Raw genomic sequence first — 19,180 nt, 5'->3', positions numbered from 1 at the left:
GTGCCCAGGTGTGTGCGATAGTGTATGTGAGTTTCGAAAAAAGGTTGTTTTTTTATATGAGGTGGTTTTCCTGATGTCTGTCTGACCTGCCATGGCTGCCTGCCGGCAAATTTGCCATTTATGTTTCTTCAGGTGTTATAAAGCTTCACTGCCATGACCCTTGCACCAGTACACTGATGTCACCTTTTTATCGCCGTCTACCATCTTTTCAGGCTCAAAGGGACTGCAGGGCATTTAGGAAGAGGTGAAGGCTTATTCCATGTTGAAGGGAAAAGAGAAGACGCAACATTTAGGTTCTGGAGCTTTCTTTTGGTATCACACCTGATGCAGCATGGATGTCAGTGTATGGTGCCTCAGTGCTTATTGCTGAATGGTGAGCCAAGCATATCCTGGACAGCCCAAGTCCTGGAGTTGCTTGACTGGTAAGTACGGTATCTAGGCCGAATCCTACATTCTCAAACAATGTACCCTTACACCTTTTCTCCCTTAGGACAGCAAAACACTTCGCTTGAAAATACTTTTTTTTAAAGTTCATCATAGAGTGGCGGTCTGCCATTTGTAGTGTAACATCAGAGTTCGAAGGGCTTTCTGAGACAAGAGGCCTCTCTAAACCACAAATTTTTCGTGCGCTGCAGTAGCCTGAGATGGGTTTGCTGTTCGACTCTGTTATGGAGGGGCTAAAACAGAGTGACACTGTGAAAGATTAGCGAGTGTTATGCTGTTCTGATCTTTTGGCCTTGATTAACCGTCTCATGGTAAATACAAGATCTTAAAATAACACTTCACCCTCTCGCCTGGCCTCATCGCTTGCAGAGGACAAAATTCTCTTTGTTTACCTTTATTGTGGCTCAGAGATTCAGCCAAAGGAAAGGCACAATAAAAGGAATCTGAAACTTCTTTCTAGCTGTTATATAGCAACCACCATATTAGCATAATAACTATTGAAGACTTTAGTTAAGGCCCTTTTGTCTTAAAGTTTGGTGACAGTGCAATATAGCTGCCCAGGACAAAAAAAAACATTTTAAGAAGCAATTAAAGAGTTTTACACAGTTTGCAAAGAAAATAACTCAACTGTTAATGTGTTATTGAGTTGACAGTTAGCAAAGCCCAGCTTAGGCCTGTGTACTTGTGAAGTTTGTCAACTCTGACAATCTTTGCAAAAAGACAGTGGCAGTCAATGCTGATAAAAGTGAAGGGTTTTTTACCTAGTTTCTTAAAACATTCCTACATAAAGACCTAATTTATAGTATATTTTTTATTTAATCTTTCAGCAGCAATGTATAATTTGGTGCACCTAATGGGTTGGTTTAATGACAATGAGAGTATCCCAAAATACAACATCAAATACCATCATTTTAGAAAAAAGACCATTTCACTCGCAGCTGATAATGTGCACATCATTGTGTTCTGTTCAGTTTTAGGGCATTTGTCGAGTCAGAAACAGCTCAATGACATTTCTATTTAAAAGCTACAGATTTTCTGTTGTGGTTTTTTAGCTTGCTGGGCCTTTTCCAATCATTGAGAGTTTCACATAATGTCAGATTCCAGTGTGAGAAAAAAGGACGTGTGGCTAACACATCTTCTCCTTGCTGGGATTCAATTGCTTTCAGGCACCTCGTAGCCTGAGACTGACCTAAACTTTCTACAAAAAGACAGTGCTGAATTTTTCTACATCAAAAGTCTGGCCTCCAGTCTTGGGAGAATTTATGGGTATCAAGGTTCCTAGTGCATTACTGTGAACCACTAAAATGGACGACTGAATGTTACACAGACGCAAATCCAGAATGAATGAATAGAAACTGATAGTATAAGTGTTTTGTTTTGAATGATCAATACTAAAACATATCATCAAGTTCTATTGCTATTATGGAATCATAAGGAAGGTCTTTAAAATTGGAACATGGAACTGAAGTAGGAGAAATTGCTAACAATTCTAATATGCTTGCAAATTAATGATAGGCCTATAGAATAATTTGCTCAGCAATGTGTTAAAAATGAAAGTAAATATCGCTATCGTTTTGAAAAGATGTATTTATATTATCAGTAAATCCACGGAATGATGAATAAAACAGCCATAAGATGACGTACATTGCCTTTGATTTTGCAGATGTCAGTTCACAACTGGATGTCTGGGTCTCAATTTTCCATGAACAAACAATTTTCCGTGAATGTGACTTGACACACTTACTCTGGGTTTGCAGTGCTGTAAGTAAGAGCTATTGTATTTCCCTCCCCTGGTCAGTTCTAACTGGGTACCATGGGGTCTACAGTGCACGAAATGGTACTGTAGGTGACTCATTGCTGTGTATTGTGGACGAAGGCAAGCATAATGCACATCCCTTCTGTGTTGGTATGAACTTGTGGTATTTCTGAGTTGAACTAAGGATTCTGTATTACGGGTGTAAAGATGAACTTCCACACCCAGAAATTAACATAACAATCCCATTATGACACTTGGAAAATGTTCTGCTCAATTTTGTTCTTGCTGAATTACCTTGTGCACTATGGAGTACAAAACATCAGGAATAAAAAATATACAATGTTTTTTTTGTGTATTGGAGGTGTCTTTTGGAATTACCAGTGGTGATTTCACAATTTTCAAGAATGCAAAAAATGTTTAACCTTGGGGAAAAGTCATAAAATACCCAAAGAAATTCTTAATTGTACTCACCTCTAACTAATTAGTGGCTAAAGGAAATATTTTGGCAGTATTTTGTGTTGATACAGGAAGACTCCTTGTACTTGCCACGTCTGCAACAGTCTGGATCCATAAACATTAGGTTAAAGGTCCCGTGAATCAGAGGTAGAAATGATTGCACAATTATTTCTACTGCAAATGACATTAAGCATGCTTATTTGGACTTGCCGTCTGCTTCACCGCCTTTAAAAAAGCAAATTAAGACTGATTTAATGTTTTTCAGACATGGCACGGAAACAAAAACTTTTAAAATGATATCTACAAATAACAAACTGTTGTCCTTATCACTAAGAAACAGTTATACTGTATGTGTTACTTATCTGCACTAGTTGATATACAGAATCCAGTTATGTTTTTATTTTACAAAACTGCACCTTACTTAATGTATGCAGTTTCCTAGGCAGGCTGTTTCTTTACAATGTCAGTATGTATTTTTATTAACCATGAAAGCTTAAATGTAGTATAAATAAATCATATATTAAATAATTTAACTTTCTTGCTTACTTTTTGCATAACTGCAGCCATATGTGGCATGTAGTGCATTCTCTTTAACTACATGGAAAATTCTAACAGGAGCTAAAATTGACTAATGTTATGCTTGAAACCAAAAACATTTTAAAGAAATTTAATCTTTCATGCCGAAACAAATTCTAAATATTGTATTTTTCAAAAGAAAGGAACAATATACATCTTGATCGTGAAAAGAAAAGCAAGAACTCTTAAAGAGCAACAGTTGAAGGTTTTTTCTTGAAACAAAACTGTTACAAAATGTTCACGTTAAATTAACTTTGAGTTGTCTTCGAAGTTTCAACATGATTTGCATAATTTTTGTACTTGTTGACAACATATAGCGTGCTGCGTGAGCTAACCCAAATGTCAAAAATGCAAATATTTTCCAAATGTCCAGAAATTTCTTCTTCAGAGTATTATGTTTTGTGGTCTCAGCTGCAAAGCAGATTGACGTGGTTTTATCAATGGCATTTGTAATATAAGCACAATAACATAGAGTTTTCCTACCCTTAAAGTAATGGCACTCAATTTTCTGTTTCCTTTAGAAAAGATTTGGGTACATATTTCTTGGAGACTATACTGCAACACCTTTTTATTTCAAAGCCTGCTAGTTGACCACCAAACGATGGTTTTACACTTTCTTGCGAGAAAATGCACAATTTCATCAGGTCTTGAAATTCCAGGAAAAGCCCCACTTCAGTCTTCAGTTAGAGAGTTGGGTTTGGAATCAGGGTCTGGATCTGGAATCTGAGTCCTTAAACCATCAAAAAGGACTTAAAAATAACAAAAAAACGAAAACCCAGTATCCTCGCCACGTGACAGGTGTGAGACCGGGTGTCAGCAAAAAGCAAAGAGAAGCAGCACATTATGGTAGACCAGGTTTGTTTTCATTTCCAAAATGATTCGGTTCTCTTACTTTAACATACCGATCAAGCTCCAGTAGAGTTTGCCTCTTCACAAGCTTGCTTAGTCATGTTTATGGGGAAAGAGTTGTTCATTTCCTGGGTGAAACAGTGGTGCACTGGGTAGCATTGCTGCATTGTAGAACTGGGGCATTTAGTTCAATTCCTGGGGTGCTGTCTGTATGGAGTTTGCATGCTCTCTCCGCGGTTGTGTGGGCTTCCTCCGGGTGCTCCAGTTTCCTTAGGTAGATTAATTGGATTCTGGGAATACTGGCTTCAGTTTGAGTGTGTGCCCTGTAATGGACTGGTGTCCCATCCACATGGTGTCCTCCTTTGCACAGATTCTGGCTCCCCCATGCTCCTGCATGAAATAATGGGGTTAGCAAATGTGTGGACGGAGCCTTTAATTCCTTTAAACGAAAAGAAGGATACACCCAGAAAATGGAGTAAACATTCTTTTCTTTGGAGCTTTATAAATTTTCTTCTTGTTGAAAATGTTGGTGTGGGAAAAAAGTAAGATTATGCCGACTAAATTTTCAACGGCTGGTGAACGAGTTCTGTGCGCAGGCTGTTGAAGAGAATGTAGCCTGCTGTTCCATGAAAGAAAACCTGGTTCCTCAAAGAGGTCAGAAACGAGGTGTTCTTGTAGATTGGATGTGAGCCTTGACCATGGTGCCCTAAATTAAAATCCTGTGCCATCAAGAAAAACATGATTAACATGCAGATTTACAACATCTACTCAATTTCAGAAAGTAAGTCATGAGAGGGCCTCTCCTTTGATTCTCAAGTTTTCTTCTTCAGAGGACACTAGATATCCCCCCAGTCGTGTTTCTAAAATTTAAAAACGTAACGAAATGGAGCTCCTTTTCACTCCTATCAACGAAATCTTTTGCTATGTTTTTAAATTTCGAAAGATCAACCCCTAAGTTTGGCATTCATCACTGTAACCTTTTGAGCTGCTCAGCCCTGTGCACATATCTTTTGGGTGCTTAGACCTCAGGATCACAGCGCTGTGGTTAAAAGCCCCTCAAGCATTTCATAGTAGGGATGACTACTTCTCATACCAGTCTCTCTGATAAAATAAACTTGTTCGCCCACTCTATCATTTTTACTCTGCCTAATGGTACAACTCCCCACTACGATGATAAGATCTCAAGCTCAAAACAAAAACAGAATTGCTCACAAAGCTGATAGGCTACTAGGCCTATGTTACATTTTTAAAATACCTCCACCAGATTTCCTGAGAGCTCTGTGGTGAACTCCAAATGTTCGTGTAATTGATATCCAAGAATGAGTTTGATTATAGTGGCTATTTTCAGTTTTGGTGGGTAAAGGACAGCAGTGGCACACTTGTAGAAAACCTTTTCAAAGGAAACCAGATGTGATCAAGTCGGCTTCCTAAAACGCAAGAAAAACTGAAAACATACTTCCAGCTCATAGCCTAGTTGTCTACATTTGGGCCAGTTCCTTAAAATTCAAAATACTCACTGCAGACATTCCTTAGAAAGGTTCAACAGCTTTATTCACTCCTCACAGGAATTAAATGTCATTGCAAAGCAGCGAGTTGGTAGAAGTGAAAAGATTATTGGCATTGTATGACGATTTCTAATGCTTTAAGATGATTTCATATGATTTAAGTTGAATTCATTTCATATCAGAGAAAGTGAAGTCTTTAGACAGGTGTCACGCCTACTTTATAGGGACTCTATTCCTACCATCTTATTTTCCAGTATAGAAACTAACAGAAAATTATGAAGTGGCTCTGTTCCATTTACTGTACTTTTCTCAAAGCCTGAGATCTACTGACAAAGATCTACTGTGAAACAAATCAGAGAACACAAGTTGGAATTAAACCGCACTTGAGACTGCGAAAAGGAGACACCTCTAGAGCCTTGTTAACCGATCTTGCCTTTGCAGAAGACACCCTGATATCCTTCAGGAAATGGCTGGGTGAGAAGAATTAGGGGCTAGCATTCCACCAATGTGATGGAGCTGAATGCCCTTCTTTGCAATCATCCTTAGGTTCGATTTAAGTAATTGGTGATACGGAATAAGAAAGTCATTTCATGCTTTACTGCTTGCTCCTGGAATGCAAGGGTTCCCAAGCTGACCCAAGAGGAACACACACCATCTGGTTTTCATTCCAGTTCAGCTTTAAAATTGAATCTGTTTTTCAAGTGAGAGGCCTGATAAGGAATATTTACAATTAGGATTACTCATGAAATGCAATTATTAAATTGCAGCGTCAAACCAAAAAATGAGTTGAAAACAGTCACACATTTAATATTAATTCTATAATTAACTCAACTGCTATTTCAGTCATGTAATCAAGAGCTCAGCTAGAAGAAAAACCAGCAGGTGTGTGGGTCACCGGAACCAGGATTAAAAACCTTGCTGTAATGGGTGGGTTCTACCAACAGAAATGGAATCTCCTTCTTAGTTCTCCAAAAAATGTACATGGCCAAACATAAGTAAGCATGACCATTCTACCACCAGGATATTACGCCAGTGAGCATGTGTGGGCTAACCTCAACCAATCTCTGTCTCGCTACCCCGCCACAAAGTGTTGTATTAAGCCCAATGAACTTTTGCCAGTAGTACGTGTGTTTCCAAAACCAATAGGTGTTCTTTGCCAAGCTGGGCATCCATTTCCTCCTGTCTAACCTTTTACAAACCAAGCAAAAGTTCATACAGTAGTTGGCAATTCATATCTAACGTCTACACTTTGTTAAAAACGGACACCTCAGCGCATTACATTCCATAGCATTGTTATCCCTCAGTAGCAGATACTGTACAATGTTGAAAAACATTCAATGTTTATTGTTTAATGTTTAAAATGATTAACTCTTAGTTGGTTTGCATAGGTTCCGAAGGCTGCTGGATGTTGAGCTTACGTTTCTATCTAGATTGACTAAAAAGGTTTCGATGATGTTTGGGACAACCTAAAGAGCATCACATCTGAAAAAATCTAGTTTCTAAAGGAATATTCATAGATGAACGATCCAAGCACCTCCACTAGCTGATAGCCTCCTCGATAAGGGCATGTCGTCTGTGATAGCTGTGTCGTGTACAAAGGAAAAATCAACTGGACGCCACAGGGCACTAAATCATTTATGGCTAAAACATTTCTGTGAGAAATGAGCTATCATGAACTTTCAACACTCCTGCTGCTACAGTTTTATGAAATTGCCCACCTTGGTCTTAGGCACGTTGAAGCAGTTGCAAATTAGTGCAAAGGAATGTTTGCGAAATGAGATTGTATGTAGGAGTTGCACTGTGACTCATTATAATAGGAGAAGCTGAGCAGAACAATGTGAAGGCAATGCAGGTATTTTCAACCTCCTGGCTGGGGCTGACCATCCCTCACTCACCCTGTGGTTTATGATGTCACTCAGACCTTTGCCTTTGAATAGGCATGTGCTTCTTACCACTAATATCAAACAGATGACGCAAAACCTCAAAATGATGGTCTTTCAATGAGACAAGCAGTCAAAACAACGTAAAAAAATGATGAGAAACACCATTCTAACCTAACATTAGATAAAAGTTCAAATGTATTTTTAACCAGTGCATGTCGCAGGTTTCCCTGTTATGGTGCGTTGCTACAGTTTTGCACAGCAATTAGAAGACAATTTGAAGACTTGGGGCTTCCCGAGAAAGCCTTGCTCTTTTTTTAGTGAAATAAATCAACTAATCATGCCCATCATTCACAGCTTCACTGCTACTAACTTGTATTTCATTCTTGAAAAATGAATAACATAAAAGAAGAAGAATATACAGCCTTTATATTCATGTGGAGACACATTTAGCCCACAGGCATGCTGCGAAGATTCTGTTGAAAGTAATTTTGTGTGAGAGACTATCGTTTTTCTGCTCTTCTGTTTGTTTTTTGGTGGTTCATTGTTCAATGCCATTTATCTCATTTATCTCACTACCTATAGTACTGTATGTGTTTATATTGTAAGGCCAGTCGTGGAATGAACAGAAGAGCAGTGGAGACCCTATGCGTAGCGGCAAAAACGTGACAAACAGAGGTTTGCTACGGGCTCAGGTTGTCAGGCGATGTAGGGGATGAGGCCTATGCCCTCAGGACACGGATGTGGGGTGACCTGGTGCTATGCGGACCTTGCAACATCCGTGCCCTAATGCTGAGCGAGAAACACAGGAGACACAGGGACTTAATAGAAAACGGAAACAAGACACACTAGAAGGACATGAATAATCACACGGAACTAGGAACAGGAAAGATGTGGAGCGCCTTCTAGGGGTTGGATGTTGACCGAGCAAGTACCACACGTAGAATAAGCTGCACAGCACAGGGGGGAGGAAAAACCTCATTAAACTGCCAGGAAACCTCCGGGAGTCCACGGCTGTGAGCTACCCCCTCCTCCAGGGTAATACAATAAGCTTTATTAACATGTGGTAGAATGAGCCGGACCGAGACATGTATGCTTTACTATTTCCTGAATTCAAGGCAGGATTGTTGCTGAGAGTTCAAGATTCTTGCAAACACTTGTCTCTCAAGGCCTTTCTCATGCCAGAATCTGACGTGGTTTAAACACCTGATTCATTTCTTTGCAGTTTCTCTACTTTTTGTAAAATCTCTAACAGGGGCTTTCTCCTCCACACAGCTGGCTTTTATCTCTGGTGGGAATTCTTAACCCATAAACCCCTGTTTTGTTAAAGCTACAGGCTTCATCAAGGCCATAAGGAGATCAGTAGATTTATTATGCCGTCACATAGTCTCTGACATAATGCTTTTATTCAGATTTTTTTTACTGGAACTTTAATGGATAGAATTGCCCCAACAAACAATTGTGATAAACAGTTTTCACACCTAAAAGGACAAGCAAACTATTTTTTCCCTCACTTGGGATCACTGGAAATATGTAAAACAATATAATTCACATCTTTAATGCACATTAGACTGGAGTGACAATGTGAAATGTTGGAGTTTCTGACCAATGGTCACCAAGGATAAGCTGATCGTGTCTGGAATCCTCACTTCAATTTTAGCATTGTTTTTCAGTACATATGACCTTTACCCAAAGGTGGGTGAAACAGTACAAAGCATAAATGTTACTTGACATGACATGACATTTTTAATGCTTTTCATGTAAATGATTCACATTTAGTGTACTGCAAAAACCATACATGGCACAAACATAAACTCCATGTTCTAAGGGACACTTTGAAACGGGTCGAAATGTAGTACTAACCCCCTTGGAATAAGTGGTTAGAAAATGGGTGAATATTTTTAATCAAATCTCGATTTGAAAACTGTTACGGGTGGATGAACGTAAGTCTGACAAAAAACAAAAAGAAAAATCCCCAAAAACGTTTTGATTGCAGACATTTTCTACCTTTCTTACCAAGGCATAAAGCATCCCTTCCAGTTTCTTGTATTTTTTTTTCTTAGTTTCAGTGATGACTAAGACTTATTCACATACGCAAAGGCCAGGAGTTTTTCAGCCTATCAATCTGAGTTTAAAATTGTGCTAATGTGGGAGTGTTACGCCTGCATTGTGGAGTCTGAGTATCTCATGGAATAAAGGTTGGTTGATTCACAGCAAATAACATTTGTGGAAAAGTCCACAGACTTTATTCAGTAACACAAGATCTATATACTTTTTCTTCACACCCTACTAAAGCCATTGTAATTGTGATTGTGCTCTCTTGAGACGTCGTTCCAATGTTTTGCTTACTCATTTTGCCTTTCCCTGTGGGCTGAGGAACGATTGTATGCGGTGTTCATCTTGTGCATTAAAGGAAATCTGCAGGGTAACTGAAGCAGTAATTATTCTGTCTCTCAGTGGAACAGCTAAGAGTTACAAGGCTTGTGAGAGAGTGTGTCCGGAACTGTTCCTACTCAAGCCTCTCTCTCTGTGGGTCCCCTATTGCTTTGACAGGGATTCACTGAGAACTGGCAGCTTTTTTCCGCCTCTTTTATTTACTTTACACACCATTTCTTAAGTGGTTAACAGACACTCTTTCTTGCCAGAAATGGTAGGCCCCTCCCCTGTCCCACTCCACACTGCCTATCAAGTGTGAAACGATTAGAGATACAAAGTACACCAATTATCAAAACCCCTCATCTCACTGCTCACCACTACTTTGTCAACCCCCCTACCCCCCCACCCCCGCCCCTCCCCAGTCTGGAGTTCATTTGAAAAGCAGACACGTCGCTCCCAGTGTGAATTCGACCAGAAGCATTAGCTTGCAAAATATATGCCAATGAACTAATGATTCTGACACCTCCACAAAGGCTACTTTAGAAGAAGGCACACACACAGCAAAGTCTGTTTTTCTATCTCATATTTTTTAATGACAAAATGTTTGTCAGAAACAAATGGAATTATTTTTCTCAATCCAGGGTATAATATCAGAGCTTATGTGGTTCCGGGGCCCCAGGTTTCAGACGACAAACAAAACACGTCTTACTTCTGCTCTGCTGGTTCCCTGTTATGCTTTTCACATACAGGAAAGGGACTGAAAGCATAAACCAACTGAATAAAGCAGTGTGGCCCTCTATTCACAGCTTATGAAGCACCACATGATACGCTTAATTTAAAATGCACCTGTAGCTGGTTTATGTGATTAGCCGGGGGATTTTATAAATACATTTCTTTTGTAAAAATCATAAACAAGCTCTGCATATGATACAAAATTAATGTCAAGTTTTCCTGAGAGCAACAGTACAACCCTGACAGCCAAAGAACTCCCAATTTTCCAAGCTTTCTGATGAACTATCATGAGTAAAATGATTTCCGTTTACCACCCTAACCTTTCAGATTTTAGATGAAGTACAGTATTCTTCTTAATGCTATTTCAATTAAAGAATCATTCAGTTTTCTTCTGCTTTAGATTTCAGCTATAAAGTGCATGCTGCCCTTGAGATCTGAGATTTCTAAGTTGGTGTACAGTATGTAAAAGCATTACATGTACAGTAACATTGTTTAATGATGTTTTTTCTTTTAATTTAATGAACACCCATCCCTCCTAGTAAACTTTGGTTAAGATGTCCTCATGAATTAATCAGTTCTACATAGAAAGCAACTTACTGTATACATCTGCCGTTGCAGTGCTAGAAATAATAGGGTATAGTCTCTACATAAAAAAAAATAATCTGAAATTCATACAGATCCCCCATTGTTATCTTACAAATGCTTTTTTTCATGGGAGAAGTCTCAGGTCTGGAGAGTGGAAGTCTTCGGATCAAGGCTGAAATGCAAGCTGGTACAGTGCAGTACAAGATACTGAATCCAGAGATTCCTATACAACCTCTTTCTGTGACGGCTTGATAACAGCCACCTGCCAGTTTTCAGAAGGTGTTTGGCAGATTTCACAGTCTTCCGCAGGGAGACGGGGTGCCCTCGCTTTAACTGAAACGAGCATAAATGGAAACATCATGAGCTCGAACGCATCCAGACTTTTCCAATTTAAAGCCCTCAAACAAAGACACAGCCACAGGAAAATCCTGATTCGGCAAGGATTCAAACACTGACTGATCTTGAAAGAAAGCTGGCTAAGGAACTATATACTTCTTATGGAGGAAATAAGAAACATAAATACATATACTGCTGGGCAAATGTCTTGGACATCTTAAACACCATCAGGAGGATATACATACTGTATATGTATGCAATAAGGTTCAACAATTCACTCAAAACCTCCACCAGTGTTTTCTATTATTATGACAACTTTGATTGTTATTAATACAGCTTAGGTTGGGTGGGAAGAAACCAAGCCTGTCATTTAGACATCGTTGCTTCACGTTAACAGAATCATCAAAAGCTTGATCATAACAGCCCAAGATAAACTATACATGAGCTACCAATTTAAAGTGTGGTAGAAGTCAATCCATCACTTTTACCAATCAGATCTACTTGCCTCATTGACAGATGTTTCTCATCTTTCCTGCATCTTCTGTTCTCATCCATAAAGCTGAAAGGCTAGTTTGTACTACAAAACAATCAAGCTGAAGTTTGAGCTGAAAACAAAATATGTTTCAGTCTGATGTGAAATATTCCTTTTTCGGTCAACTGTATATATACTGTACTGTATATATCGGGGCAATTCATTTTCTTTGTGAGATTTTTCTTATTTTTTCATCCACTTTTTCATTTTTAGGCTCTCTCCCTTCCATTTAACATTTAAAAAGTTACCAGAACCCCAAGCTTTTTAAAAATGGCTAATAAATGAAAAAAGACAGTAACTGTAAATGCCAACAATATTTCAGAAACATGCACACAGTAATTACTTTTTCTCCTACTTGTCATTTTAAATTTGTAAATGATGTTTTGATGACCGAAAGGACCTTTTATTAATGGAGTGTGCAATAAATATTTTTTTATTTACTGCGAGAGCATTTTGATCAATAGAATGAACAACAACTGGTTTTATGTATTTGATTAGTATTGGCAATACTTTACAGGAGCCACTTGTAAAAAGCTACGGTGTCAATTAAGGATCAGGTGTTACTTACTGTAAATGTTTTGAGTAGCCAAGAAGTCTCTTTTGGAGTTACAAAAAAATGTGCCTGAACATCCTAATATGATAGTCAATTTAACAAAGCGTCATTTTTTTTCACTTACTTCCTCACTGCAGTGTTCAGCACCGAAGTAAATTTCAATGTGCAAGAAACTATTTCAGTTTGGAAAATGTTTGGGTCTGGTACTGTGGGTTAGTCGTTATTAAGCAACTCTTTATGCATACAGTACCTAATACATGGATCCCAACATGAAAAAATGGCCTTATTCAATACTGTTTGCTCTCTGTATGATTCCCAATTCCACAACTGTTCTCTATACATGCTGATTCATTTCAGTTTCAGTGACCCAGATCACTCCAATTCATGCTTAGCCAGTCCAGACCAAAATAAAAAAGGAAAGACGTAAAACACAAAAGGAGTCCCGAGTCCATTCCCATTTGCCACAGGTCATTTGCACTGGGGGGTGTATTTGGCCTGTTACTTACCATAAATTGATATGAAATTAACAACTGTGCGTGGGAAACACAAGCTATGTAGACTGCAGTATACAGACATACAGTATATACTTCAAGAAGGGAGCTGCATCAGGAAACTCCGAAGGAACAGGTAAAAGTTAATTCCACGCTGAAAAGAGAAGAAAAGAAACACTGTCTTCCAGCTGTTGGGCCTTCTTCATCTGATGATGCTAATCTTCTCATTCTGAGCTAATGTACAGTTATTGGCTGCCGCTACATAGTGTACCATTATTCAAATCATAATGATGAAAAGCATAACTTTGGAGTTTAACTTTAAAAAAACTTTGATTTAATTGTTTTTTAGTGGAATTGTACTAATTGGTCATTCCTGACTGAGCGACCCTGTCTGTTGCATGAGTGCTAAGACAGCTCATTGGTGAGAGAGTTGATCTGGCATTACGAGATCTAACCTATTGGAAGTCAAGCCTTCTGAAAATTAAGGAAGAAAAATGCACAAAGTAGCAAGTACGCCATAAATATTAAACAATATTTCATCAAATAGAAATGTTCAAACAGCCACATAAACTTGATCTCTCGTCAATACAATTATGGTTCCAAACATATTGTCCAGGTTTTAACAATTATTTAATTGAGGTTTAATTGAATTTACTAGTAAATGAACAAAGTTTCATAGTTCTCTTTAGTTTCACCCAATAGTCCATCCGTATATGCTAAATCACACCTGAAGAAGGCTCCACAGTCGAAACGTTGTGTTTCTTCTCTTCTCAGCATGGAATAAACCTTTACTTGTTCCTTTGTATATGCTTCCACTGTAAAGTCCCATCGGAACATCGACACTGTAGAAAAAAGCTGGAAGCTGTAATCAACACTCTCCTCCAAGATACTGTCTTTCTTAAATTCAACATTTTTTTACAGCTCTTTGAGGTGGATTCTTAAGATTCAGTTTTTAAATTCTGGAATAATTAGTCTTGCAAGTACTCTTTCTTAATAAAGCCATGAAAGGCTGTCTCTTGAAAGTAAACAAAGGGCTAAAATGTTGGTTATAACTTGACTGAACCACTTTGACAGCATAATTAATAACTTAATACCATGAATTATCCTTGAAAGCCTGATTTTTGGTAGAGCATGTCTAATTTATCATCAGTTTTAACTGTGAGATGTTTTTTTTTTCATTTTGAGCTAATTTACAGCTATTAGCTACCACCACATACTATGTACTGTACTATTATGCCAATCATAATGATGAAAACTATAAACTTGGAATTGAATTCCCCTTACAATTTCAAAGTTGATCAGCAGATTATTGATGTATATCATATATATTCATCGTATCTATGAAAATTGATTTATTTAATAATCTGTGCTCTTCAGTTGCATAAAAATGCCATATTGGGTGACTGAAATCTTTTAACAGCTTTGCGTTAAATCTATCCCATATACAAGCTGGCTGAAATGGATGCAGGAGATATTTAATTATTCTGAAAAATCCAGTTTAAAGATTAATAGATTACCATGCCATCAACCTGATTTACTGTATATACAGTAGTTATCTGCATCTGAAGCAGAGATAATCATTATCTCTAAAATGGTCCAGGGAGGTTTGACACAGGGAAAGAAGTGTGTACTGTATATGAGCACTTGTAATGCTTCAGGGAAACAAGAGACAGATGTTTCCCTCTGTTTGACATTAGAAAATTGAAGGCAATAAAAAGACTAGCGTGATGAAAACCTACAGGGATTGACAGTTTGACTTTATTCAGGGAACCCAAAGACAGAGCAGTTGTCCTGCAAATCGGAGATGTTGCTGTAGATATAGACCAAAGAAAAACAAATCTACCCTCCTAACTGAGTAGTAAAACAATATCAACAGATCAGAGTACCCTGCCCATCCTGTTTGTTTTTATAAGGCTTTCCTGACCAATGGGATAGCACAGTTGTTTTTGTCATGCTTAAATGCATACATAGGAATGTATTGGTATATAAATATCCCCCCCCAAAGGCTCTGATCTAAAACATAATCTTACGCATTTTGCACATTTTCTTCTTCAACAAACTATAGTATGTTTGAGAGTTACGTTTTTTTTTCTCCTAGCACTATGATATTCAATGCGTATTACAGTCTGACTTCAGCTGGCTTTCCACAAGTTTCGGGGGATTGTGTTCATTGCCTGCCAGGGATCGTGGTGTCAAAGAAAAATGTCCTGCTTAATTCTAAACATTGACATTGGCTGAAATTAGCACAGCACTTACACTGTTTGAATGTTTTGTGGGCTGGTTGTAGATATCTTCGCAATAACTTTATGGCTAATACAATGCTTAATACTTGGTAATCTAACTCTAACATCTTGAAGTTCAAAAATTATATTATATTTATTGTTATATTATATAATATATATATTATATATATATAGTCACAATTGCTAGGCTGGCTCCATAGAACAACCAACAGGCTGGCTCTTGCTGACCCAAGTGAAAATGCATTTCTTTTTCAAAGGAGATGTTTTTCATCAATTGAAATTCCTTTACTGAACAGGTGAGCAACTCCTACATCAGTATGATCTCACGTAAACTTTCAAAGAGGAAAGTGTGCATTAATTGAAAAAAAAAATGACTCTGTTCCAAAATGCAGGGAGTGAATACTTGGTTTCTACTGCAAAAGCTTGCTTTTTCTTCCACCTATTCAGCCTAGTTTCTGTTGAAGAGATCGTGTCTGGTGGTGCTTATTGACGCTAGACCTGTTTTAGAATGTTTTCACTAAGTGGACTCAAAAGCTGTTTGGTTTGCTATACTTTTCATCACACACTGTTGACACCAAAATCCACAAATGACTTTTGGCTTTACTTGAACTAGGTCATTGTTCTGTCAAAAAAAATAATAGCATGATTTCAAATGCTTTACATTTTTTCCGCTGGCTTCTACCAACTGTTGTATACCCATGGGCAATCAGTGAGACCCCGTTCACAGCCTAAAGGGCCTTGAGAATATTTTTCTGGTCTGTGTGGGCTATTTCCCTCTGTCACACCTTTACAATTTTCAACTCATGTCAGGTGCCTTTTATTTTTTGAAGGGACCCTGGACTGCAACGTCAATAACAACCTCTAGTAAGGCTGTTCAAGATCTTTAACCATTTTACTGTGGTATCTTGGTTTTGTGGTATATTTGGTGAGATTGTGTTTCCCTTCTTTACTATATAAGTAGAGAACATACTGGAGTGTATTTTGTGGAATAGAAAACCTATACCTTTGAGCCCTGGAGTTTGGGAGGCTTTCATATTTGACAGTCATTTTGGCTCAAGTTTCCTTCTGAAAACACCAGAGCCAGGATAGTTGTTAATTGCCAAACAAACGATCAACAGGTGAAACATGTTAAACAGGGGACTAGTGCAACAATTAAGAGGGGATTGAAGTGAAAGAGCAAAGAAGGGGGTATCAAAGTTAAAAAAAAGTGTCCACATACAGTATCTTGAATATTTGTTTCAAGGAATTTGTTTTTCTACTATCAACATAGCAAGATTAGCCTGCCTCAAACTAGAATGAAAATGGACATCTTTTTAAAGTAACAGGCAGTCAAGAAAGACAGGTTTCGTTTTGTTTTAGTGAGGTGGGCTTTCAATAAAAAGTGTTTTGTTTAAAGTAGAGTATAAAGATTTAGCAGCTTTGACACCACAGAGATGATCTGTAAATGCACAAACTAGCTTACAATTAAGCAGTAATTGAAGTTTTTTTTTTTTCAGATAGCTTGATGAGATTGTTCCTTAATGTTTGTGAATGCACAACCATTGTAGTAGTCTGTATAGATGAGTAAGATAGTCATCAGGCTCCAAAAATACTGTACTGTACTTGGAACGTTAGGGTTTCCAAACAATGCATAATAGAGTATTCAATATGCTCCAAAACTGAGCAATCTCATCCAATGTACTGAGAGCTACATTTTTGCTTAAATTTCATTTTTAATTATGTATTGTAATTATCAGTTTAACAAAACTCAGTAGTGAAACCACATCTTTAAATTGCTTACTTTCAGTGGCCATAATTGAAAAAAAAAACTGCCTTTTGTAATCTACCATTACAATTTTGTGATCATAAGAATCTTGACTACTTGAAAAAGAACTGCATCACCTTTGCCTAAATTTAAATTTATTATTTATTCTTTACTTTTATTATAGTAGTGTATAGCCCTAATTTCCATGGATCCTCCAGGTTAAATTCTAACTGAACAGCTGAGCTTAGTCTGATCAGTATTCTCATTACTGAAGGTGAAGTTATTAATAAGACATATTTAAAAAAGAAAAACAAATATTGATAGTGATGCTGATTATTCTTCCTTGTTTTAAACTTTTGACTATTTTATTGTCAGGATGTAGCAGGTCAAAACCAGTTTAACCTAGATATAGTAATTATTGCTTTCAGACTCTGAGCAGACTCTGTTTTATGGTGTCCAGGTTGTCTGAACCCAGTCTTTGGATTAAAGGGGAGCTGCAATGCTATTTTTATATTTCAGGGTTAGAAAGAATCAGCATTGCTGAGTGCATTTCAAACTACAATAAAAGTACAATGTACACAGTAACTCATAAATCCTCTAATTTACATCAGAAAATAAATGAAAATTTCCAAGTACGCGCAGCGCCACATTCTGCGATTCAGAATGAGGCAACAAAACGTCCGGTGAGGTGAAGCAGGCTTGTGAATAAATGTCTTTTAATGCAATAGAAATGTGGCTCTTGACTTCGAGACGGTTTTGCCTATTAATGGAACTTACTTATGAACTCTGCATGCTGAACACGTCGGAAACTTTCTGCAGTAAAATATCTGCTGCACAACCTGTACAGTACTTAGCGTAGTTCGTTCGTACGTCATGGGAACTTGAATTTGCGACAACATAGCGACTTTCACGAAGTTCACGATTGTGTGCTCAGTTTGAAATTTGTAAAAAAATTTTTTGTGTTACTTCAGTGAATTTATTTTATTACCAGGATTTAATAACTGATCTGTGAAATTGTGCCTGCAGTTCCCTTTGAATATACTCTGGTGAATTTTCTATTAGTTGCAGCAAGTAGACCTATTGCAATTATTTTGGTTTGTTAGTTGTAATCAGAATAATGAAATATGTTGTACTTCACAACGAGGGGCCATGTACTGAACTTGAAAAGACAATATTCTATTCTATTTACACCATATGTATATTCTGTATAATGTAAGTCTGTTATTCAATTGAGTAAAATCCTTAAAGTTTCCAAGTCAGCAAGCACTATCTATAGACCTACTCTGGGATTTTGATTCTGATTGTACCATGTTCGTTTTTCAGTACGGTGTCCTGGATTTTGTGAGGCAGCTCTAAGGGATATACAGTATCGGAATGACACAGATTTAAAAGCCTCATGACAGAAATATTTGGGTGCAATTCTGCACTCTGGCAATTCAGAAACTCTGTTTCTACCCCTACTATGATACAGTTACTTTATAGTGAACTTCATTTGTCTGATGAGAGCACATCTGTTTTCATTTATAACAAGTATCGTCTATCATTTCTAGCTGCTAGTCTTAGCATTATAATGTTATAAGCAGTGTCGATCTAGAGGAACAAAATTTCAAGCCACCGAATAAATTTGTTTGACCACAGAAAACTGAATTTCCTAAACCTGTGCTTTATGTGGTGGTCCTTTGTCGAATCTATACTCTGGCCAAAACAACGATATTCTTGCTCAGTCTTGAACGAAAACATCTTTGATCAAAATGAACATGAATTGTTTATTGTCACTTGTTTACTGACATTAGTTTGGTTGTAAATATAATATAAATATAAAATTAATATAATATTTAATTAAATGTAAAATGTAGTCACATATATATTTGATTCCTTATACATTAACTTCATTGATGTTAAATTCTCAAATTCCCATTTCTGGAATTCATGGAAACAGCATGATTTAGGGTTTTGTGATCCCTGAAAATTACATTAGTTTGTTACAGTTGAAACTAAATACATGCAAAACCCCTTGTCACACACATGAGTGCCTTTTGGAGAAACAGAACTGTCGAGTTTCCCAATTCCCTGCACATGGTGTAAATATCCAGATATTTGGGCCCTGCACAATACACAAAGC

The sequence above is a fragment of the Lepisosteus oculatus genome, chromosome 7 (assembly GCF_040954835.1).
Source record: "Lepisosteus oculatus isolate fLepOcu1 chromosome 7, fLepOcu1.hap2, whole genome shotgun sequence".
NCBI classification, from domain to species: Eukaryota; Metazoa; Chordata; class Actinopteri; order Semionotiformes; family Lepisosteidae; genus Lepisosteus; species Lepisosteus oculatus.
This window is presented reverse-complemented; position numbering follows the sequence as displayed.